We start from the raw sequence: 25235 nt of genomic DNA on the forward strand, positions 1-25235 counted from the left end.
TTATCTGCCTTTGTAAATGATGTCTGTTTTTCAGAAACTAAAGAAAAGGGCTATATACAGGCAATGGAATAACAGCCTTGAAACTTAATTCCTGTGTTTAAGTACAAAGCAACAGCAGTGGACAGTTCACCCTGCAATATTCATGGAAATTGTGCCTTATTCCAGATCTGGAGCTGCCATTTTATGCCTGTTAAATCTTTGGCCTTTTGGCCAAGCCTAACAGCAAAAAGGTATCATTCTGGGAGATGTTTTGTGACAAGAATCTTGTTTACCAGGAACTTGACTGAGGCTGCCAAGTAGTTTCACAGCAGCCCAGCATTTATATTAATTTTTCCTGAATGTGAGTCAAGGCAAACTGCTCAGGGGTTCCACTGGCTTTAAGGCTGGGTGTGCTTTTGATAGCAGACTCCCAATAAAATTATAACAGCAAAGTATCACAGGCAGTGTGAAATACTAAGAAAGGAATGTTGTCACGAAGAAACATTTAGCCACTGAAATTGTCAGGCTCAGTAAGATGGTTAATATCAAAAACTTATCTTACATTTTCAGACACCAGGAATTATCCACACCTTTTGTAATCATGACAGAATAACAACATAATAAATCATTTTTTACTGGAGCCCTGTCTCCACTAAATCATGGGAAGAATAATTAAACTGTTCAGTGATGAAGTAGCAGAAACCATTTTCTGCAGAAATAACTCTCTGGTTTTAAGGAGATGTGGGTGGGTTGAAGGTGAGCCATAGGAAGACTAAGAGAAAAATGAGCTCACACTCTACTCCTTAGTTTGAAGCTGCAAAGTGGTGAGGATGTTAGTGCGGGAATATCTGAACAACGTTCTGTCAATAAGCAGAGCAAGGCAGGCATCTTCGGTTCAGGATGAATCAGTAAGTAGCAATGGCATTGACAGAAGCTTGTTCGTTAACTTCATGAATGTCGACATGAGTCAAAACGTATGTGTCTAACAGAAGAAACTCTTCCCTTCAGTGGTGGTTTTCACATTCATTAACTAAGCTCCTTACACCTCAGAACTGCTTTCTGCCAGAGAGGTGTCCAGGTAACAGGAAGGGACCACTGAGAAACTTACTCTAATTGGCTCCCCGATTGGAAATGGCATGAGGTAGGCCAAACCGTGCATAAGCAAAGGGATGGAACACCTTTCCAGGTCATGCATGTGCTCCAGCAAGGGCAGCATGGGAAAGCACATGCTGATCCTGACTGTGTTTACTTTGACTCCAGAACTGTCAATCGAACACTAATGAGCATCATGGCCTTTAAAGTCATCGCATGAGCAATTTGTATAGATGGAGTTGCTGCTCTGCCTTCGTCCTGTATATGATCTAACCTGTTGGATAGATTGGGGCTTTTGGTATGATGGGAAGGGAGAAAGTTTGTTTGCTTGTTTGTTTTCAGATGGCCAGGGAGCACATAAAAATGGCTGGCACATCTAACAGCGCCAAATAAATGATCCAGATTCTTGCTGAAGTTCATGAAGAAGCTCTGGAGGAAGCATCCAGCTGCCCAACTGCTACTCTTTCAATCATCCATTTTAATGGTGTAGCCTAAGGGCTTTTCATTCACTTGAGGATTGCTCGTTTGCCTTTTTGCTATTCCGTGTCATTGATTCACAGCAACCCATAATCTATTTTATTTAGGGAGGGGGTGCTTTGATTCAGCAAAGGACCAGCAAGGTTTCTCTTGGCCTGCTGCCATTAAGGTTCCCATGTCAGCATGCACGCATTTTAATTTTTAAAATTTATTTTTGGGGCTGCTTTATAATTATTAAAGCTGTATGACATTCTAAGGCCGCAAGGCTGTTCAGCTTTAAACAGAAAAGTCCCACCATTCCTTGCTTTCCACAACTGCTGTGGCTTGCTGGGGCATGCTGGGAGCTGCAGAACTTTTTTTCTTTCTAAACATGCTCAGACTTGCACTCTGAGATACCTGGGTATGCAGAAGCAAGATTTATGAAGTAATTATCCAGGAATTTAGATTTAAATACTGTAAATCATTTTGGGGCCTAATATGCATCAAAGAAATATTACTTATGGCACCGTAAATTTTCCAAATAAAGGCTTGGAAATTTCAGCTATAACTACAGTGACTTCCACAACAATAGTTTAGACTAAGCTGATCCAGACATAGAGGGAGGGAGCTCACTTCACCCTTCCCTACTGGAAGGAATATGCTGTTCTGACTGAGACCTCCTTTGGAGTTTGGGCTCTGCTTTCACCCTTCAATGAAAGAACGGAGGGCCTTGCTTCCCAGGATACACCAGCCTGGCCCCATGCATTAGTTGGAGAAGGAGTGACCACAAGGAGCTTGATTTGGCCTTTCCTGTTAGAAAGAACCAGTCCCTGAGCTTTATTCTACCCACCCTTCTCTCCCAACCCCTTCTCTTTTTCTGTCATGACTTTTAGATTGTAGATCTGCATAGAGGGACTGTCTTATTAATCAGAACAATCTACTCTGGGAACCTTCTTTTTGACAAGAGTGTATGTTTGAGTGTGCTTCATGGCTGTAGGGAAGCTATGGACCATGTTTAGGGGTATATCCAAGTGTGTGAAAATGTCCCCTGGACCCCCCAAAGTTGCACATCCTTAGCATGTACACATGGCCTGGGTGCCTTGTGTGATCTAAAACAGAAGTTACAGGGAGTGGGAAGCCACTCTCTGTTCTGGAAGAAACTAATTTCAGAAACAGCGGTCTGCTCACTGAGTTTGAAGTCAGCATTATGCCTTTGTTGAGTGGATGGCATATGAAGCTTAATGTGAAGTGGATGGCATTTGAAGCTTAAAGTGAAACCGCCCCCCAAATTCAGTCACCTTCTAGAAATACTTTCAATTGTTTTGCCCATGCTGGAACTTGCAGGTGTGTCTGATGCTTCAGGCTAGGACACTTTTGCACTTTCCTCTGCATGTCCCACCCCACCATTTATCTATAATAAAATATCTCATATATCCTTTCTTAATTTCCTTAGCTATTCTTTGGATGCAACCCATTTCCTTCCAAATGCTCTTACTCTAGTAAGTCTAGGCTCTCATACACATACTGCTAAGCAGCCATTGTCCAAATATTTATGTCTGGCTTTTATTGCCCAAATAAAACCTCTTCCTCTCCTTCCTAATGCACAATATGTCACTCCTATGTCAGCCTTTCCAAATCTCAGTTTTAAGCATATTCACAATTTTTGTTTGTCTTGGGTATTCAGCTAGTACTAATTAAACTAATGAATGCCTTCCTTGAAATTTAATCCATTCAGCTATTCTTCAGAGGGTAATATTTCCAATCCGCATTTCCTTTTTCCAATGGCTTTAACACTTACACTAGTCTCTGTCCCTTTCCTCTATTAACCTTTTCTCTTGACCCCTATTTCTTTTCCAGACGTTGACAGTACTCTCTATTCTCTCTTCTTCCTGGCTAACCTCCAGTTCTAAAAAACCCAGAAACACTTCCTAAGAAATCTTTATTCTTAGTTATTACAATCCTTTGCCCTACTTCCATTTCTTAACCTTTGTCACGCAAATACCCAAGCTACAGCTATTGAATCTATTCAGCCTCTTTTAATAAACCAAGCTGGGACTGGTTGCCCTAAGATTATTACAGGGCTTGGGTGCTTGCAAATACCCTTCAAGATTCTACCTAAGTCTCAAAGCAAGAACTTGGAAGTATGGTGAATTGAAAGCAATACTAGGACTGCCTTTAGTGTAAAAGTATTTAGAATCAGGATAAAAGGTCATATTCGCTTGCACTGTAAACCAGTGTATTGTAGTATTATTTATGGCTAGATCACTGCTCATGAGTGTGATTTAAACATGAAGTCAAGTGTTGCATACATGGCACATAGTTCTGCCTTAGAGATGAAAGGGGAAAACACACCCTCCCTGTGCAGTCCTGCTCAAATATTGGTCCAATTGAATTCCATGCAACCAGGAAGTTGGGAACAGGATCACAGTCTATGTTAATGTCATGTCGTGGCATTAGAGTTTTCTAATTGGAGAGATCCAATTAGAGCTTTCATCTACCTGCCGAGCATGTTTGGTGACTACTCTGCAGGATTAGGATGGGAGATCAGGTGATATCTCTTTAGAAGGTATGAGTCAATCTGTCTATTTTCTGCTCTCAGTTGATTCTCATGTATCCAACCATGGGTTCAATTTGGCCTGACTCTGCCCTATTATGTTTGATTCCCATCATCCTCAGTCAGCATGGGCAAAGATCAAGATAGGAAGCACAGACAGAAACATCAGGACAATGGAGAAGGATGGTCTACAGTGACTGAGAGAAACTCTCTTGGGTTTCAGATGAAGCTACCTGGTGATGTTGGAGTCTCAACCTGGATTCTTTTGCATCCAGAACATTTGTGATATCCCTGAACTTCAGCCCTTCCCCAAAATAGACAGGCATTAGAAGGGAAACCAGATCTCTAAAAAGTTTAAGGACTCAGTCCTGTGCAGGCTTCAAAAAGAAAGAAAGAAAAAACCCAACAGCTGTCAGGACTTTTTCTATGTGCCCTAAATTGTTCCCCAAATAACTTAATGCTATGCATATATGCATGTATGTTTTTTATATTGGTCACAGAGCAACAAAATACAACAAAACAGTATGCAAGACATCAACAAGTGTAAAGCAGGAGATAAAAGTGTAACTGCACATTAAGCATTAACATTCTAATAATATTATTTTAGCATTGCCTTCTGATAAGCAATAGCAGCGTGTTTAATGTGTTGCACAATATTTTTCCTATCCAAGGTAGAATTCTTGATTTTTTGGAGCAATTTTCCTCAGTTTGCCCTTTTATTTCAAGGGTTTCTGCCATGAGAGTTCCAGTTATTTGCAAACACAACCTGTAATGAAAACCTGGTGGGCAGGCTACTACTGAATGAAGCCATTAATCATCACACAGCATTCAAAGGATGAAGCATCATATGTGCATAAACTATGATAAGATCTGCTGAGGAACAGGAAGGGTGACTTAAAAGGATTAGTCAACTAATTAATTGATGTGTTAATTACAATTAATCAAATGATAAAATTAATGCACTAATTGCATATCAACAGTAGAGCAACAATTAACTTGTGCTGCTGTGAAGGGAGCAAGGGACATTCTGGTGTCCTGAGGGAGGTGTTAATGGCATTGGCATTGTAATTAGCACATTCTGTACCTCTCAAGATTCCTCTGCTGTTAACTACACCGGTGTGCTGAAGGCATTAGCTGAAGAATGCATCATATCTGAGGATAAGTTCTTGCTGAAGACATTGCTTGATACATTGCAATTCCATTTGGTAAATTGTTGCATACATTCAGTCTAAGGCACAGTTTAAATGTCAAATTATCCACCTAGCACTTGGAGCCTGCCAGGTGCCAAACTCTCAGTCAGATTCCGGTGACTCACTATATTAAAGATGGGATGAATGAATTTGTTAACTTCATGCTGGCTTCCAACCACACTCCCCATAGCTGGATGGTTTATTGCTGTGCCAGCTGCTGGTTTATGGGGCTGGGAAGGAATTTTATCTTCAGAGATCAATTGGCTTGTCTCACATGTTCTGTATCTTTCTTACAGCAATACAGGTTTGTTTAAAGTTACTTGCCAAGCAGCAGTGTTACAACTTCAAGACTGATGGCACGGGGCTGGATCCAAGTCCCAGGAATGGAGGCACATGCTATCTAACCTGAATAGAGGGTCTTTGTGGGTGTGGGCCTCAAGGCTGCAGCCCAGCTTGGAGACCACCCTCAAGGGAACAGGGGAACATGCAAAAGTCACCTGCTAGGACATGGTCTGTCTTTGACTTCTACTCTTTCACTTTGTGAGCTGGGGTACAAATTGGCCAGTTGTAATCAATGAAGCTGAGGACAAGGTAGAATCCCACCCTGGCTCCATGGAATTATTGGGCATTTCTGCTGGAAACCAACCCTTTGACACTTGGGGCACAAATATGAGCATAAATGTGAATATAAATACGAGTTTATTTTTTCAGAAAATATTCTCATGTTTCCGAACTTGCAATCAAGTTAAAAAATCCATTTTTAAATGTGTTGTTTTTCCAGAATTATGGATTATTACACATTGATTAATGTGGGTAAAATGCATACTCCTCCCATTTGAATGAAGTAAAAGAAAAAAAAAGAAATCAGGAGTGAGCTTTCAATTTCAGCAAGCTCACACATCCTTGACTCTCCCATTCCTACCCATCGCTAATGACAGGTAAGTTTACCAAACATAATATATTTTAAGCTGTTTTATGCTGTTAGTGAAGGTCAATTCACTGGATTGTTTCTGAAGCTGGGAAGTTATCACAGTTTCTCCTTACATTTTTATATAGCAAGACAACATTCTTCTGATACGATAAAATTGGAACATTTTGAGCAAGTACATTTTATGATATGGTGACTGGAGATTTCACCACCAGACATTTATCATGTAAACTTGAGGGGAAAGGTGATACTTCCACCTAAAAGAAGTGCCCTCCAAATTGGCCCTTGGAGAGCAGGTGAAATGAAAAGAAAGCATGATTAAGTGCTCTTTGCTCATATCCTTGTACATTTTGGAAGCATTTTACCAGAACCTCCTCCCTTCTTTACCTGTTAACTGCAGAGAGAATGGCTAGTTTCTCCCCAGAAAGCAAAACACAGGAGAATAATGTGATTTCTTCATGCAAGTTCAATTATTATCATTTCACTCAAAAGGAAAAGTTTTCCAAAAAATTTCTCCTGCATATAAATAATGAGAACACTTTTTCACTGAGTATCAAAGCAGTAGATTTGCTCTGTGTCTTACTTTATTTACTCATTATATAACTCACCCTTTTCCTTGCAAAGAACCCAAAGCATCTTATATGATCATCCTTCTGCTTCTGCATTTTTCTATTCACAAGAACCCCGTAAGGGAGGTTAACCCAAAAGTCAATGACTCAGCTTCACAGCTCAGTAGGGACTAGAATGTGGAACTTCAGTTCAACACTCTAACCACTGTACTAGACTGGCTTTCTTTACATTTCAGTGCTCGCCTTTATTTGGATGAACACAGCCTCCCTCCCCCACTTCACAAACAAAGACATTTTGACACCTTCTAGTTGCCTGCTGGTACCAATCACGCCACTGCCTTGTGCTGAACTGTAACTTTCCCTTCTTGCCGAGTTCTTCCATATCTGGTTTCTGTCCATCTGTCAAAAAGCATGAAAAAGCCTACAGAAGAGAGGTTTGACGTGCATAGGGCCTATTTGCATGACAAGCTGAAGACATGTAACTGGCAGCTGTCTCTGTGATCCATTTGCATCCTTGATGCATACCATAAACAGAGGCTTTTGTTCACTAGTTTAAACAAAATAATATCTTGCTGTTCCTTAAACAGCAAAATAAGGAACACCACTAACGGTGGTGCACCCTGAAGTTCTTTGTCAGTGATGGTAAAGCTTCAACACACTGTATTTGAATTTCTGCAATTAAATTGAAGAGATTTCCACCCTGACTCCCTATGTGAAGCACACAGATCTTTAACCAAGGAAGTGCAGGTATACACAGGCATTCCAGTGTATTCAGGGAACATAATTATCAGTGTTACAGACAGACGCAATTAGATGAGCATTGATCCTGGAGGGGGATAGGCAGAACATTTTTAGATGTGCAGTGAATGTGTGTGTGATGTGATTGTACCAGCAGTTCTGCCCCTGCTCATGACACATCCAAAGGTCTGAATGAAGTTTATTATGTATACATTGCATGGTGCATAAGTGAGGAATGGAGACATCTTTCACTTTTTCATAGTTTCTCATGTCTGCAATATTAAATGTGGCTTCTCACATACTTGAAAATCTTTTTTCTTTTCTTTTTGGGAGTTTACATGGTGGCCAAACAGATCCAAAAGCTCTTGGATGAGATGGATACAAGGGTTTTCAAGCTGTTCTGGATCGGGCTCTCATTCTCTGAAGGAATAGGCTCACAGCCTGGTGGGTCCTCCTCAAGCAATCTTTATCACTTGAGGTTCAAATGGCCTCAGTGGTTTGGAATGCCTTCTATCAACTTTAGCTGGCAGCCCAGCTAGGCCTCTATACAGAAAGGGATAGCCTGCTTTCCGTAATCTATGTTCTGGTAAGAAACTGGATTACCACAATGCCCTGTATGTGGGCTGCATCTTGTGCAAACTGAGGTGGTCAGATTAATAAGTGGAACCAGAGAGCCAGTGTGGTATAGTGGTTAAGTGTTTGGGACTGGGACTCAGACGATCTGGGTTCTAGTCCCCGCTCAGCCATGGAGCCAACTGGGTGACTTTGGGCCAGTCACAGACTCTCAGCCCAACCTACCTCACAGGGTTGTTGTTGTGGGGATAAGATGGAGGAGGAGATGTAAGCTGCCTTGAGCTCTTTGTAGGAAAAAGGCAGGATATAAATCGAAAAAAAAAATCATGTCCAACCAACTCTGATCTGCTTGCTTTGCTCAAGTATGTGTCCAAGTCTATTTAAGGTGCTGGTTTTAACCCTACAGTTCAATGTAGCTTGAGACCACAATACTTGCTCCAACACCTCTCTCATCTGAAATCTACCTGGATGTTATTCTCAAGATTGGAGTCTGCCTCTTACTGCCATCTCTGAGGGAGGCTTAGATGGTAACAACAAGGAAAACAGGCCCTCTCAGTGGTGGTCCTCACAATTAGGGAAAAAGCTCCCCACCTGGCACCAATTTTTCTGTTTTTGTTTTTGTTTGTTTTTTGACACCAGGTTAACACTGCCCTCTATGTCAGAGGATTTAATCAACATTTAAACCTAGATATTGGGGCATTAGATTAGCTAAAGTTTTCTATCTTAATTTGAGTTAAGTACTGTACTAATTAAATTTGGTTCTATATCTGTTTACATTTTGTAGCATAACCTTTATAAAGCTTTACTGTTTTTAGTAGTTTGTATTGTATTCTTACTATAACCATGTGCTGTTGTAAATCAGAGAACTTCAGCTATTGGGCAGCACAGAAAACAAACAAACAAATAAATAAAATGTATAAACAGTTTTAGTGCAATTCTCTTATTACATGAGTTGTTGTATTCTTGTCTAATATTCATGCATCTATAAGCAAATGTCCTAATAAATTTGGTTCCACTAAAATATAGATGTTTTAAAATTGGACAACTCCATGCAAAATTCAGAGAAGTGTGAATTTTAGAGATTAACTGAGTTTCAGTTCTCATAGTGGTGTGCTTTAATTAAATGTAACATCAATGAAATCGTTCTTCATCCCTAGAGTAGACTCTGCCTACACAATCCCTTGTTATACAAAGGCAGTCCATGACCCTGCAGACCAAGCTTATGTGCACATAGGTTTTCTTCCGTTTTGGATCCAATTCACTCCCACAAACACTCAACGAGAAGCTGAAAAGACCAAGAAAGACTATCTCAACTGAAGAACTCTCTGGATCCAAGAGTAAGCTCTGGTAGATTGTTCAGTTCAAGTGTTACAAAACAGATTTTTTCTTAATTGTCCTCTTCTTAACCAAGAAGTCTTAATTCATACTAAGAAAGACAGTGACATAAATTTTGAATATTTTGTTTAGTATGATAGGGTATCTGCCCTGCTTACAGGACTAAAATTCATTATGTTGACAGCACTATTCTATCTTAGAAAAATCATTCAACCATTCTCAATTTGGTTGAGAATTTGAGACATTGTTTGTGGCATTACATTTCACACATTTTGTAAAACAACTTTTCCTCCTCCTCCTCCTTCTTCTTCTTGATTAAGAAGATGTATTAAGTGTCTACTAAAGGGGAGACAGGTGCTCTCCGAATAAGCATGTTTTCAGGCTCAGGCTCTTGCTTTAAGTCTCTGAGTTGCCTATTAGTCTTAGACAGAATTATAAGAAAGCTGTGTATACAGTATCACTTTTCAAACTGTGCTGTTTGCACTTGTGTTGATGAACCAGCCAAGAGAAAAGCCAATTTCTGTGCTTTAGTGTGAAGTGATAGGTGAGTAACACATTTCATTGAATTAAAGCATGGGATTTAAATAAAATAAAATGTTCCTATGGTAAGTCTGTGAGGACCTGAACTTGTCTAAAATGTTGATTGGTGGTGTTGTGGAGGGGAGGCCTTTTTTTTTGGAAACCCAGTGGTATGGAAGTCTTTTCAGAACAGTACAACCCAATACAGCTGAGGTGTTAGACTCTGATTGGGTCATCAAATAGTGATGACCCTTGTGTATTTCTTAAGTACATCTTATCTCATAGCAAGGTTTATTTTTGTTTGATTTGAACTGACACCAAAATACCACTTTGTACTATCCACTTTTCTGAAGAGCTCCTTGAATTACCTGAGTGATCATTAGTGTGGCAAACAGCAATCAGAGTGGTCCATTTTGTTATGTTAATAGAAGAAAACAAAGACATTTAGGCATCTGGCACAGAGAGTTTGGGTCCTGTTTCTTATTCTCCCCATGATATTTTAAAGTGGTAGCATACATAGAACAAAATCTTCATGCATCTTTTAGTTTCTTAGAGCATTTCTGATCAGCATCTATGCATATGCACTTATCCAAATCATGACTCCAGTAAATCTTATCATTTTAGCTGGGTTGTGATATATTAGGTATACACAAAGATTTATGCAAACCAAGATTAATGCAAATCATAATTCTCTCACAAATTAGTGGATGGAATTCATGGATTGAGTTTGACTACAAGGCAAAGTTATGAAGGCTTGTGTTAATTATGGTTTTTACTGGTGTAGAAGAAAAGGGAAAGAAGAAATCCTTCTAAAGAGGAAAGGAGATTGGGAGTTTGTGTTCTTGAATCTAGTTCCTAGTGCGTAAAATGGTGGTGTACAGCAAGCTACCCTTACATCTTCACCAGGCCTTCTACCTTATTATTTCTATCTTTGACAAGTTGTAGCTTTGTTTTGTTTCCCTTCTCTTTCTCCTATTTAACTTCTGGCTTTGAAAAACAAAAGACTTACAACAGAGACAAGGACAAATTATTTTAATAGACATGGGATTGTGTGATTCTGTTTTTTTTAAGTGTTTAAAAAATCCTTCTTTCTCATTAGATCTTGATATGTAAGAACAGTGATTTCAAAAAGAAAGAATAAAAATTAAACCACATAAGCATTCCTTCTTTTCCCCCACATCCCTGTGATTTCATGGGATAGTGTGTTCGAGGGAAGTGTGGGGAATTGTGCTCTGAAGTTTTCTTTTTTGAAATTAAATTAACACAAATTCTATTTGGTGCCTTGTTTTCAAAAGCTTCCCTAAATGTTCCCCAGGTTTTGTCTGCTTCCTTTATCATTTCAGCAAAGTGACATAAAATAAAAAGAAAGATCAAGAAAATGATAGAAGGTCTGAGGAAAAATAGGTTAACAAGGGAGCTGGGCATGTTCAACTGAAAGTCTGAAGGGAAGAATGATAACTGCCTGCAACTGCACAGAAAGATTGGATAAATTATTCTCATTAGTCAACCCAGACAGAAGAAGAAATAATATGCTTAAGCTGATGCAAGGAAAATGTAGGTTAAATGTTATGAAAAACTTTAGCCAAATGAGGATAGTTAGGCAATGAAATGAGCTGCTGAGGGGTATTAGGGAATCTTCCTTGTAATAAACATTCAAGGTGAACCATCTATTAAAGGTTGGTCTGGGACACAACAAATTAAATGGAAAAGCATGATATGGAGGCCACAGATTGGCTGACCTTTCCAGATAGTGTCACTTTGTGATTTTAAGATAAGAATTCACCGAAGGAAGGGCTGGCTGTGACTGGGTCAGGAGAGGAAGGGAGGCATGACATGCAATTACATTGGAGGCAAGAAGAAAAGCAGAGGCTAAACCTCAGGGCATTAAAACAAATAGCCCAATCCTGAAATGTACAGCTTAAGAACACCCACAAACAGGACACAAATGTAACAGCATCCCCTCACCCATGTTCCTCAGCAACTGGTCCACGTAGGCATACTGCTTCTGATATTGGAAGTACCATAGAGCTATCAGGACAAATGCCTATTTACTAAGATGATGACAATGCCACATTTATATTCCACCTTTCCTCCTCTCGCAAAGAATCCAAGGTGGCTTGCAAGCTTTTCCTCCTCTTCATTTTATCCTCACAACAACAACCCTGTGTGGTAGGTTAGGCTGAGGGACTGGCTCAAAGAATCCACAGGAGCTTAAAGGCTAGAACCCAAACCTCTCAGCTATCCAATATTCTAACCATTGCACCATACTTACCCTCCATGAATTCATCTGCTTCCCTTCATGAGATGATCCCACTGGGTTCTAGTATTATGAGACTTTGAAAGGAATTGGCTTAGGCTGTGTTTCCCGCCTTTTTCTCTTCCAATATGTTGGATTGTAACACCTGCCTCAGAAGTCTACCATTCTTCCAGTAAGTTCTCTGAACATCACCAATAATATGGTATCTATCTATCTATCTATCGGATATCTGCTCCCAGAAGGGCATTTAAAATTCTCAGCTTGCTGCAGCAGTATTGTCCTTTGAATTTTTTCTCCACCTTGCCTATGTTCTACATGACAATACACAAAGGGTGCATTCACAAGGGTGTATTGATAACATATAATTTAAAAAGGAGTTGTGATGTACCTATGTATTGAACTGAGGAAATCATTCATCCTCACACAGCACTGTTGCATACCGTAAATATTTTACTGCAGCAATTGAATGCAATCAACAGAATAAAAGTCAAAACATTACATAGTTTGACTTTAGCAAATGGACAGGAGATTAGAGAGGAAGTTATGCTGATTGGAAAAACAGAACCAAACAAGCTTAACCAACTAACAAGATGGGTTACGTGTCCAGCTACTGGCAGAAAAGACCATCAACACACCTTATCACTATATTGTAATCTTTCTTTATTCACATGATGGTGCCTTCTCAATATGATTTTATATTCACATAACCATGTGTTCATCTGTCCATCTGATCAAGTGCACATTGGGTCGTTTCATATCCCCTACTTTTGCCTATAAGGCAGGGGGATAAAATGGCAAGAAGAATTGGGAGGAAAACTGTGTCAAAGTGCTCATACACCAATTCCATAAATAATTTTGGAAATTATCCATGTTAAATCAATGGGATCTCAGTTCAGAATGTTTTGAAGAGCAGACCAATGGAACAATAGAGAAATGGAGCCAGGGAAATCTTCTTATCTCTAATTATTATTGTGGTTGTTGTCATTTTCAGTTTGGGGATTACTATTGGAAAATGAATACAAGAGATCAATATCCCACTTGATGCTCTTCTATAAAGGACTCACAAAAATACAGACAAGACAAAGGTAACAATTAAGTTCCTTCTCCAGCAGCTATATAGAGAACTTCTATTGAGTTCAAGAGGAATTCAGTATGCAAAGCAGTATCTGCATAATTGATTTGCCTACTAGGAAACACACAAAATGACCAAATCTTTAAATGAAGATGCTTTTTATTTTCCACATTCTGGAGGTAGAGCAGAAAACTAATGGATCACTTGGAAAGGATTTTCTATTTAGTCACAACAAAGACTTGCCAACCACATCTGACAACACAAAATAAGCTAAGAAAATCAAGAAAACGGGTGAGATTGGTGACTAGTCTACTTGTGCAAGATATTAGTCCATGCCCTGGTCTGTTTGAGTTAATAGCTGCTGACTGGACAAATAACATTTTTTTAAAACAAGTGTCCTCTACCATAGTCCTATTCTGGTGAACTACATAATTTCTGAAAGTGGGTTGAAGGTTTATGAGCAAAGTTTCAGATTTGTTATAAACAACACATGCTCATTTAGTATTCCTGTGAAGGCTAGCTTTGGGTGCATTTTACAGTCATGTGATTTGCTTTATTTGCTTGTAAAACCCTTACAAATCTCACCAAATTTCATGTGACCATTCTGCCAATTTGAATCATCTTTACTTTCACCCTAAACCATAACTATATAATCTGGCAAAATCACATTTTTTTTTAATCTGCAATGACTTTAAAGATTGCCAGGGTTTCTCCATGAGTGTTGTGCCTGGTGGCTCGACAGAGATGTCACCTCACGAGAAAGAGTCAAATGTTCAAAGTGAGAATCAGACATTAGAGCAAGATGGCCCCGACACGGCCTGATCATGAGGCTGTTTGTTCAGAGGGCAAAGGGTCAGGATATGGGGGAGCTATTTGCTCTGTCGTTCCAGAGTCGAGCTGCGGAGGAGTCATTTGGCTTCTGGGCCCCAAGTATAAGTCATCTTGCTCTAATGTCTGATTCTCATTTTGAATGTTTGACTCTTTCTCATGAGGTGACGTCTCTGTCCTGCCTCCAGGCACGACAATCAGGTACTCAGTTTCAGATTCACAGTTAATCAAAGAACTCATTCAAACTTTCTCAGAAGACTATTTTTTTTCCTACACCCACTCACCTGGGAAGGCTACTACACAGAATTATCTGCAAATATCTTCCACATTTTATGTGCATTTGGCAGTTTCCACTCCCCGCCTCACTACACACAACATCTTAGAACGGAAGTTCAGTTGCTGTTGTTGTCCTTTGCAGTAATATCAAACAAAAATGAGAACAAAAAGCTTGAAAACAAAACAAAATGAAAGCAAAACATTACAGACAATTTTTCTTCAGTAGGAGAAAACTCAGAAAAAATACTGTGTGTGTGAGGGAAGATGCAATCATTTCTTGCAATCTTGTGCTTAGTGGTCCTTGTTTAAATCAAGCCACACATGCTTACATTAAAAAGGGAAGGCTAACTTTCAGTATCACACTAAATGATTAGTATGGTTTGTTGCTTAACTCTTAGGGTGGTTTGCATGTCAAGACAACCCACTTGGCAAAAAGAGCTAAGTAAGGTAATTGGTCTTGTTCATGAAACCCACCATGAGCCTGACAGGCAATCGGGTTCACTGTATGGTCTCTCCTCTCCTCTCCTCTCCTCTCCTCTCCTCTCCTCTCCTTGGTCCATCAGCAGTATCCCAGAGAACTGGTTTACTAAAGCCAGCGTATATCCCCTCCTATCCACCATCCAAGACTTTCTTTAACAGTTCAATTCTTTTGATCAAATGGGAAGTTTACTTTTAGCAACCTCTCATTTGACAGCATGTGACAGCCCTTTCACATGGCACATTGAAGGACTGATATATTGGAAGAGCTGTCACTGCCTCACCACTTAAAAAATAATACAACCCAAATGAATACATATATTTTTATTTAGTTGGACTTGTGCAAATGTGCACTTGCACAGTATCAGAGAGTCCAAACTAGGCAGCCTTACCTCAGTAATATCCTGAGTGGTGTCTGCTGTCAAACTACAGCAGACATACATCATGGGCTTTGACCTATAGAAGCTGCAAAGAGATTTATAGTTGACTTTGCTTTCTCTTGACATCTGTAAAAAGTTGAGCTTTCCAGGGAATACAGAGCGGCAAGTGTATTTGCTTGTGAAAGGGGCTGGCCAATAGATCATCCTCTCTGAAGTGAGGAGCCATTCAGAAAGATGAACAAGTGGGCCCTAGCTCAAATCAAGCCAGAGACGCCCCTGGAAACAAAAAGGGCAACCCTGGAGCCATCATACTTTGGACAAGTTATAAGAAAGCAAGACTCACTGGAGAGGACCATCATGCTGGGGGATGTTGAAAGCAGAAGAAGAAAAGGAAGACCAAATAATACAAGGACTGAGCTCATAAAGGAAACCATAGCCTTGAATTTAGAACAGCTAAGCAGGGATATCATGGATAAGACATTTCATTCAAAGGGTTGCCATAAGTCAGAGACAACTTGATGGTTCATAACAGCAACACAGAGTCCATGTGGTTCAGAAAAAGTCACTCTGCTGCAGAATCCATGGGTCAGATTTTTAGAAACACAAACTCATTTGAGTCCATTACGGATTTCTCTGACATCTCTCTGCACAGAATGATAACCCACTCTGTCTTATGACCCATGATGAGTTTCCATGTCACGCACACCCATTCTGTGCAAGTCTGGATTTCTCAGTTGTTTCCTGTCATGAAGACTGACTGGCTTATTTGATATGTTCCTCTCCAATGTTCTCACTAAGAGAAAGGATAATGGAAACAGCTATAACTCCACATGGAATCCTCTTCAGAAATAGTTTTTCCTGTGTTATTTATTCTGGCAGCAGCTTCCTTTGCTTGATCAAGTAAGATGAGTAACTAAAAATAATAGTCAAAACTGATGAAGAAGAGTGATTGATATGGGGCAGTGATGACAATGGATACCTCTCTCCTTCCCTATACCAGGGGAAGCTTGAGATAGTTACTCAGTATCTGGAGCCCTTCTTGCCCTGATGACTGATCAGAAAACCAGCTGAAAGGCAGAGCAAGCAGAGAAGGAAGGAGAAGGTGAGGAAAACTTTGGAAAATGCCATCAGGCATGTCACACTGTCTCAAGTTTCATATCAGTGTAAACTACTACTAAGACTGATGCTTGTCTGATACAGTCAGTGTAAAGCAGTTCTCGGTTCTATTGATTTCAGTGGGAAAAAGTTAATCACATGCTTAACATTTTATTAAATTTGATTTGATTGGGGCCAAACTCCTTAAAATGATGTTTCAAGCTCTCTCTGCTTCTCACACTGTTACAGGAAATGAAGTACAGGGAAAGAGAAATGGTGGAACCTTGTAAGTCGTAGATTTTCTTACATATTTTATTGTGATTTTATGGTCCCATTTAGGTTACTAAAAATTATGACCATAAGAATGTGTTTTGGGCAATGACTTAGGATCATTTGTTTTAAATGAGAAATGGCAAGCTAGCACAACAGCGAGAATCCTCTGTTCTCACAGACAAGACAACTGCATTTTGGATCCCTGCACTGTTACCTTGGCCAGAAATCTCTCTCTTTCTCTCTCTCTCTCTCACACACACACACACACAACAAACAAAAACATAGAACAACCACATAACAAGCAAAAACTATGCATAGTTATGCAATAAGTGATACATTTAACTGGTCTTGAAAGTATTATTAATACTATAGATGTATGCATTTATGCTCACACATACACATATCAATATCTAAAGTTCATGTCCCACAGCATCAGTATAGGTTGTGGTAGGCAGCCAAATGCTGGAATGGGTGTTGAGATGAAGTTGTCTTCAGTAGTACATTCCCTCATAGGTTGCCAGTGTTGTGAGCTCCTCAGTACATTGAGTGGTTGAAGGAGGTGATATGTTTTCCCATCCCTGTAGTATGAGTCTCTTAACCACCATGAGAGCTTACATAGTCCACTTGTGGTAGCCAGAGGATAGCTTCCATTGGCAGGAAAGGTCCAACAAATTGGAATAAAGTGCATGTGCAATTTCTTCCACTGAAGGAATACAAGGCTTTCCCTGTCTGCCGCATCCCTTCTATATGCTGAAGCAGGGCAAAGTGCTGGCATCAGGTGGTGGCACAGGAGAAGCAGCAAGTTGCCAGGGGCGACCGCCACCAGTGCCTTACCACTTCCAGGGATGCCCTGGAAGTCCCACCAACTGTTCTCCCACCATGGTTGTGAGACACCTTGAACCAGGACCAAAGTCTGTTGCAAGCATGTAGGCTCCTGTGCGATGTGTAGCTCTGATTTTCCAGGCTTCTAAGTTGTGTGGATAAGCTACACAAATATTGTAAGATGGAGATGCTGCTCTCCATGGAAGGGTTGATGAACATGTGACACAGGGGGCACAGCCAGTGGTTCCACTCTCTTCCATCACCTGTTTTTGGAGACGTTGTGCTAATTGCAGTTGAATGGCTAATTAGGGCTTGCATGGCCATCAACTGGGTATCAAGAGGCTGAGTCCTTGTGTATCTTCTCTGTGACTAGTGCTGCAGCAGATCTGCTGCTCCAACCTCTTCCTCCTGTTCCCCTGAACACTAAAGCATCCCTGTGCAACCTTTTTTGACTCAGCATCCTCTTCTTGCCCCTCATGGTTCTCTTCCCTTTTAATTCTACTTATTCTAGGAATACCCATTCTTGGGAGAAACTCTCACCAACTCTGTTGCCCCGTTTGAGTGTGTGATCAAGACATTCTTATGCCTAAAGTTCTGCATGGTGTGATCCTGCTAATATGGACAAGTGAACTAGTTGCTGGACCAGCTCTGCTGGATGAACAGCAGCCTCTCCTCCAAGGGCCAAGGTCACTGAAGAAGGGGTGCCTGTCCCAGGTGCTAGAGCAGGAGATGTCAACTTCCACTAGTGGAGCAGTCAATTCCCTCCCAACTTCCCTGAACCATTCTCTCAGTCAACGCCCTTGTTTTCTGCAAATCAGGGTTCACTGCAGCGGAACATAGAAATGAACATGTAAAATGGTATCTATATTGGCATAGACCAGGGGTCTCAAACTCACGGCCCAATTGCTGGGACGGGCGAGGCACAGGGGAGGGGCCCTGCGGCCTTCAAAGCACCAGTGGCGCCCGGGCCAGCCGCGGGATGAGCAGCCCACCACCGCTGCAGTGGTGGAATACTTGATGCGGCCCAGCCTCACCCAGACTCTACTTCCAGAGGCCCCCAGGTAAGTTGAGTTTGAGACCCCTGGCATAGACACTCTGTCCTGTATCTGTTTCATAGCTGTTGTTGTTGTTGTTAGTCGCGAAGTCGTGTCCGACCCATCGCGACCCCATGGACAACATAGCTGTAGAGAAATGCAAATGGATGGAAGTTTTATGTCTGCACAACTTATTTAAAAGCAGCCTCTCTCTTCGTAGCCACCTTTCTGCACGGCACTAACTAGCTTTCTTTGATGAAGTGGGCCAGCTTTAAGGTCCCATGGACAAGAAGCCCGCAAATGTGCTCTTTTCCTTCCCTGGTGCAGCCTGCTTGCTTACTTGCCTCTTGCTCTAGCCTCATTCTGCTTTGTGTTTTGTTTTGTTTTTTTTTGCAGGCAGATTTGCAGCCATTTTTTTGCCCAAGCACTGAACTGCTCGGTGATATTTTTCTGGCTGGTTATTTTCAAGGCCTCCACCAAAACAACTGAGGCAAAGAGCTGTAAATCTAAACATAACATTCAATTTCTAACCAGCAGCACCTGTGGCAACTTGGTTTGACATCCCTGACAGTTTGCAGCCTTCATCCTACAAATACCACCCACATTGATAAAGGAACAACTTTCTCTTCATTGGGGTCAACAAAAGCTCTTAATAACTCTGCAGACATTCTAGGGATTTTGAAATATCCCATGTATATTTGAAATAATCTGCCTAAAATACCATACAGTCACAACCTGGTTTGTTGAAAAACCAGGTTTGTGTTCTTCAACCCAAAAGATTCAAGGCCAAATAGGAAGTTATACTTATATATTTATACTTTCATATGTTAATCAAGTTCTTAATCCTTCTGCTCTGATGCTTTCTTGGCACTTCCATTATCAACAGAGGAGTTTGCTTCAGGAAAATCCAATTATTTGAGCTGGGAGGCTTACTAAATCCATTTTAAAATCCTTTCTCTTACGATTTACGTAATCTGCTGGACTAAACTCCTAAAACATACATTTATTTCTGTCATTTAATTGTAAAGCTAATTAGCTTGAAGAAATCCTGGATTATAAAGAGCGGAACCTTACCTATCTGTAAATGTTAAATATAACAGTGCATTATGAGTAGGCAGATGATACAAGATGGAAACATATTTTGTAAGGACCTTAGAATGGTTCAATGCCTGGTTTACGTAATCCAATCTTTTTCTTTCTCTTTTAAATCCTTAAAATACAATTTATTTTATCTCTGCCTTCTGCAAATATACCTGATGTGTGCAAGACAATAAATTACAAGCATTAATGCAGCTTTCCAAAATACACAGAATTAGTGTGGTAGCCAAGTCGTTTGAGTTCTGATTATTACATATGGTCTTCTCAGAAAAAAAGGCATGACTGATGCCTATGCCTCAGTTTTCTGAATAGCATAAAAGAGACTTCCCAGTAAAATATCCCAAATTTATATCAGAATAAATGTCAGAAGTGTATAGTGGGCAAATGGAAGGTAAAGCAGGACATTTGCTACTGTGCATCCCTTTTCCTTTGGTAACATATTTTGATCTATGTTATTCCCCCCTGTATTTAGGTCTATAATGCAAGTTGAAAACAGTACTATTAAAAATGCACTGTGAATAGAACTAGGTATAGAGGACAGAGTGCAATCTCATTTCTAGACGCATGACTTCCATTTTGTACCTTGGTCCCATGGTGGCATTATATTGCTCTCGCTACTGTTCTATAATTCAGGTGCTTCAGGGCTCAATCATTGTCTGGGAGGCTATAGGATTATGCAGAGCCCCAGTGTCAAGGTCCAGCTGAAACTGAAGAGCAACCCCTGCCCTGTTCTCTTGCACTGGCTGCCTCTCAGAGAAAGCAACTGGGCCTTAGAGATGGAAGGGGGGCTGAGGAGGAGAGGAGGCTGACCTGCACAGTTTTCTACTCCTGTCCCTGCCTCCTTCTCTCCCTCTTCCTGGGGCATCATCTAGCTGGCTAGCCAGATGAAATCCACAGGGTGAGACCCTGGGATGGTGGAGACTGCCACTGCTGCAACTCGGTCTGTACACGGGATGTATGTAAGCCTCTGAATTCAGAGGCTTATTTGCATCTGCAGCAAAGAGAATTGGATTGTGGCCTCGTTTATTTAACTAGAATGTATTTATTTAGGAAGCTTCTATGCTGCCCCATTCACCGAAGCCTCGGGGCGGTTCACAACAATAACATAATAACAATATAAAAACAATATAATTGGAGATGTCCTGGCCAAGAATAACTCCTATCTGATTTTTTCCCCACTTCCTTCCTTTTCCTTTTCCTTCCCCACTTTCATCCCCTTCCACAGGCTACCTTGGTTAAGACCTATGGATAACTACGTTTGTATCACATGCACAATGGAAAACTAGATAAAACAACTTAGACAAGATTGCAACAAGCGTTTACTGTTCACTCAGGCAAGCCCGGTGGGCAGGATCCCAATCCCTCTTGCATAGATTAAGTCTCTCTGAATTTAGGCTATCATCTATACAATACTAGTGAGAACAGAATCATAGAATCAAAGAACTGGAAGGAGCCAATAAAGGCAGTGCATCAAATCTCCTGCTCTTTGTAGGACTTCAAGTTAATGCATCCCTAGTATAACAACACAGAAAAAGCCATGCTGGGCCAGACCAAAGGTCCATCTGATCCCGTATGCTGTCCACATGGGAGCAAACTAGCTGGCCACAGGATCCTTCAAGCAGGATGGGTGCAAGACCTTCACCCTCCCAAGCTCTTCAACAACTGGTATAGGCAAGCTTGCCACCTATGGTGAGGAATTAGCCCTCAGTCAGCAAGGCTAGTAGCTACTGATAGCCTTCTCCTCCATGAATCTGTCCAACCCCATTTGAAAGCTATCCAAATTGGTGGCTATCACCACTTCTTGTGGCAGCAAATTCCATAGTTGAGCTATACACTGTGTGAAGAAGTACTTCCTTTTATCTAATCTAACCCCCCCCCCCCGATCAGTTTCATGGGATGACTCCAGATTTGAGTGCTATGGGAGAGGGGGAAGATATCTCCCTTCCTTTATCCACACCATGCATTATTTTAAACACCTCTGCTGTGTTTCCCCTTACTTGCCTTTTTCTAAGCTAAACAGTCCCTGCTGTTGTAGCTGCTCCCAATGGAGGAACTGCTGCAAACCTCTGATCATATTTGTTGCCCTTCTCTATCCCTTTTCTGACTCAATAATGTCCTTTTTCAGGTAAGGCAACCGGAACTGAACACAATATTCTAAGTGTGATCATAACAAAGATTTGTATAAGCGACATGAGATCTCGACAGGTCTGTTTTCTATTCCATTTCTAATTATGCCTAGCATAGAGTTTGCCTTTTTCACAGCAGCTGCTTACTGGACTGACGCTTGCATCAAGCTGTCCACTACTACACCAAGACACCTTTCTTGCTCTGTCACTGCCAGCTCTGATCCCATCAGCCTATACTTGAAGTTAGGATTTTCCCCCCAGTAGATGACTATTAAGCTGCATTTTGAATGGTTCTAGTGTACGAAAGTCCAGAGGCTCCCTAGGTAATTGGAGCTTGTCATGTTGTTCCAATAGTTAGTTCCTGGTGTTCTAGTTCCAGTAGTTTTTCCTGATGTTCAGCCAGAATCTGGCTTCCTGTGACCTGTAGCCATGGACATGGCTACACTTTCCCAATTATTTCCGTCTCTCCTCATATATTTGTTTCCAGGCCCCTGATCATCTTTGTGACTTTCCTCTGACCCTTTCCCAGTTTGTCTTCATCCTTCTTAAGCTGTGGTGCCCAGAACTGGATGCAGTACCCAAGATGAGGCCTAAGCGGTACTGAGTAGAGGGTAACTTTGGGAGTGATACTTCTATTAATGCAGCCCATATAAGCATTTGCCTTTTCTGCAACTGCATCACATTGTGCACTCATTATCAGCTTCTGTTCTACAACAATCCAGGATGCTTCTCACTCTTTTGTAACTATACATTTGTTTTCCTTTTCCTAGGTGCAGAAATTGGCATTTGATGCCAATTTAGTTCTGTCAATTTCAACCCAGTACTCTGACCCAGCAAAATCACTTTGAATTTTGTTTCTGTCTCCCAGGGTATTTAGCTATTGCACCTTAGTTTTGTCATCCACATATCTGATAAGCTTTCCCTGCCCCTCATCATCAAATTTATTCATACAATTGTTGAAGAGAACTCTGTTATCCTTCACTTTTCACTTCTCCCCAGTTTGATAAACACTCTTCAGATTATTCTTTCTCTCTCTCTCTGGGCATGTTTGCACATCAGAACAAACAAAGAGGAGGATCTGTCATGATTGGTGGCAACCTATCACATTTTCCTCAATAGGCAATCACAAATGGCAAGGGTCACCTCAAGCAAAATCCCTTTTAGTACTACAGAACTACTTTTGTTCCCCTCATCCTCAACTGCCTCTTCCTGATTGGTTTGATGAGGATTTAAGACAAGTTCATCCTCTTCCCCCTCCTAATGACACCTTCATCTTTTAATGCTCCCTAGCCAATCAATCTCCAGAGGTTGGTTATTGGTTATTTGTTTTTGCTTGTAGTTTTTCACATTGAAAGGAACACTTTTGATGTGATTCCCCTCTTCCCCCCTCTATGCATTTTCCTGCTTTCTCCCTTTTTCACAAAGTAAACATGGTGATGAGCATATCCTTCAGCAACAGGAGCAAAGTGACAGATGACATATTGACATGTTGCTAGGAGGTAGAAATCTTTTGTTTGAAGTGGCCCCTGATATTGGTGTTCTTTCCCTGGGACTCTGGTATCTTTTCACTATGAACAGGAAAATGGAGCTGTTGGGCCTGAACCTCATAAAAGGTAATTGAGGAATGTGGAAACTGTACAATCGACCATTTTCTCTTGTGGCTTCTGGGCTCAAAAAAAGCTGTGGTGGTTTACCACATCTGGCCATGATTGCTTGTCACAACATGAGAACCCGGTCTTCTCTCTTTCCAAGAAGCTGGGTTCCTAGTGCAAGCACAGGAATAGTACCATATTATGTCTATGGTATATTTCTCCTAGTTGAATTGTCTTTATTTACCTTTCACTTTTCTTGCCATCTATAAATGAGATAAACAATAGGAAGGGTTTTATAAATGGCAGGTAACATTATGTAGTTGTGTTTTGTGTTACAAGTTCCATGTATTTTCTCTTGACATTGAATTTTCCTGGAACGTCTCATTTTTATATCTCTCTGCTTGTCTGAATTTTCCAAGTACAATTTTTGACAGAAATAATCCAACAGTACAGGAAAAATGGGTGGGAGGATGTTAGCATTGACATTAACAACCTGGCTGGGAAAAGAAATCAGGACAATTTAAATGAAATGTATTAATCAGATGCTAGTGAAGGTTACATCAGGTAGTAAGTGCTATCACACCTAAGCAAAATAATAATTAACTATGTGGTCTGAATTTAGATTAGAGTAGTCATGTAGGTAATTTAAACAACATAGCTGTTTAAAGCATACTTTTGAAAAATACTGGTTTGAAATAAAGCTTTTATATTTTAATACATGCCTATACCTTTGAAGAGCTGGATAGAAGAACTTATAATGTATATGCTACTTCCATTCTCTCCTTCATAGATAGTTCTGAGAATGGGGTGGAGGGGAGTCAGCGCTCTTCCAGACAAGTAGTTTGCATCGTGTGATTACGGGAAGGCAAGACACTTTCTGGATGCTCCCCCACTGCCTCATCCTGCAATGTACTTTGCTCCTTCTGTGTCACCTGCCACATCTTTTGCTGCTGTCTCTAATTCCCAGTTACTGTGCACTCTCTCTCTCTCTTGACCTTTTCATAGTACTATGTTCACTAAAAGTGAAATAGTAGAATATAAAGCAGTCCCTTATAACTTCCTTAGACTCCTGGCAATGATAGTAGGTGAATGGTTGTGAGCTTCATTGGCTTAATAGGACTTCCATCCCTTCCAGAAATCCCAATTTACACCCTAATCAGCTGCCCTGGAGATTGCTGGGCTTGGACAGTGAGTTTAACATGTGGACATACCCTAAGTGGGAGTGTTGGTCTATCCAGATCACTGTTACCTGCACTGACTGGCAGAGACTCCTCAGACTTTCATTTGTTCCAAGCCCTATCTACAGATGCTGGATATTGCATCTGGGACCTTCTGCACATAAACCGTGCACTCTGGCACTGGACTACAGCCTTCCCAAGCTGAAAGCATGCATGCCTTCCCCATGATTGCTCTTGAAGTCCAAACAAGCTCAAAGACACCAAGGTCAAGATGCCTGCATGGGATGCTGTCAAATCTAGCTTAGCCATGACAGTGAACCATCTCTGTCCTTTGGCAAGTACTTGTTGGCTGGAGCAGGGTTTTAGTGGCAAAACACTTCCCAAGCAGGAGAGAGACAAATGGACTAAAAGTCTTGGGGAAGAAGAGAATATAGTGGGGGTACATGGTCCAGTATTTGCAAATAGTTCTAAGGGATTTTTAACTTCCCTTTAAAACAGAAAAGATTTTGCAGTTAGTGCTTTTAGGAGCCAAGCTACAGAGTCACAGTGTAAATGTGTCTGGAAATGATCCTGGATATAGCATCATCCCTAGCAGCATTTCTGGAGCACTTGACAAAGCATACAGAAAAGCCCCAAACTGGCACGGTTGCTTATAGATGGAAGGAAGACTGTAAACTTGTTGCACCTGCTCTTTTACTTTTAAAGACTGTGAAGAAGCCTTCAGGTCATCTTCCAAGCAGAAGTAGTATGTGGTCCTTCAAATCCTCCCTATAAGAGGATAAAGACCTTGAATG

Source organism: Varanus komodoensis, unplaced genomic scaffold (assembly GCF_004798865.1).
Source record: "Varanus komodoensis strain SLA01 unplaced genomic scaffold, ASM479886v1 scaffold21, whole genome shotgun sequence".
In the NCBI taxonomy this organism is placed as follows: Eukaryota; Metazoa; Chordata; class Lepidosauria; order Squamata; family Varanidae; genus Varanus; species Varanus komodoensis.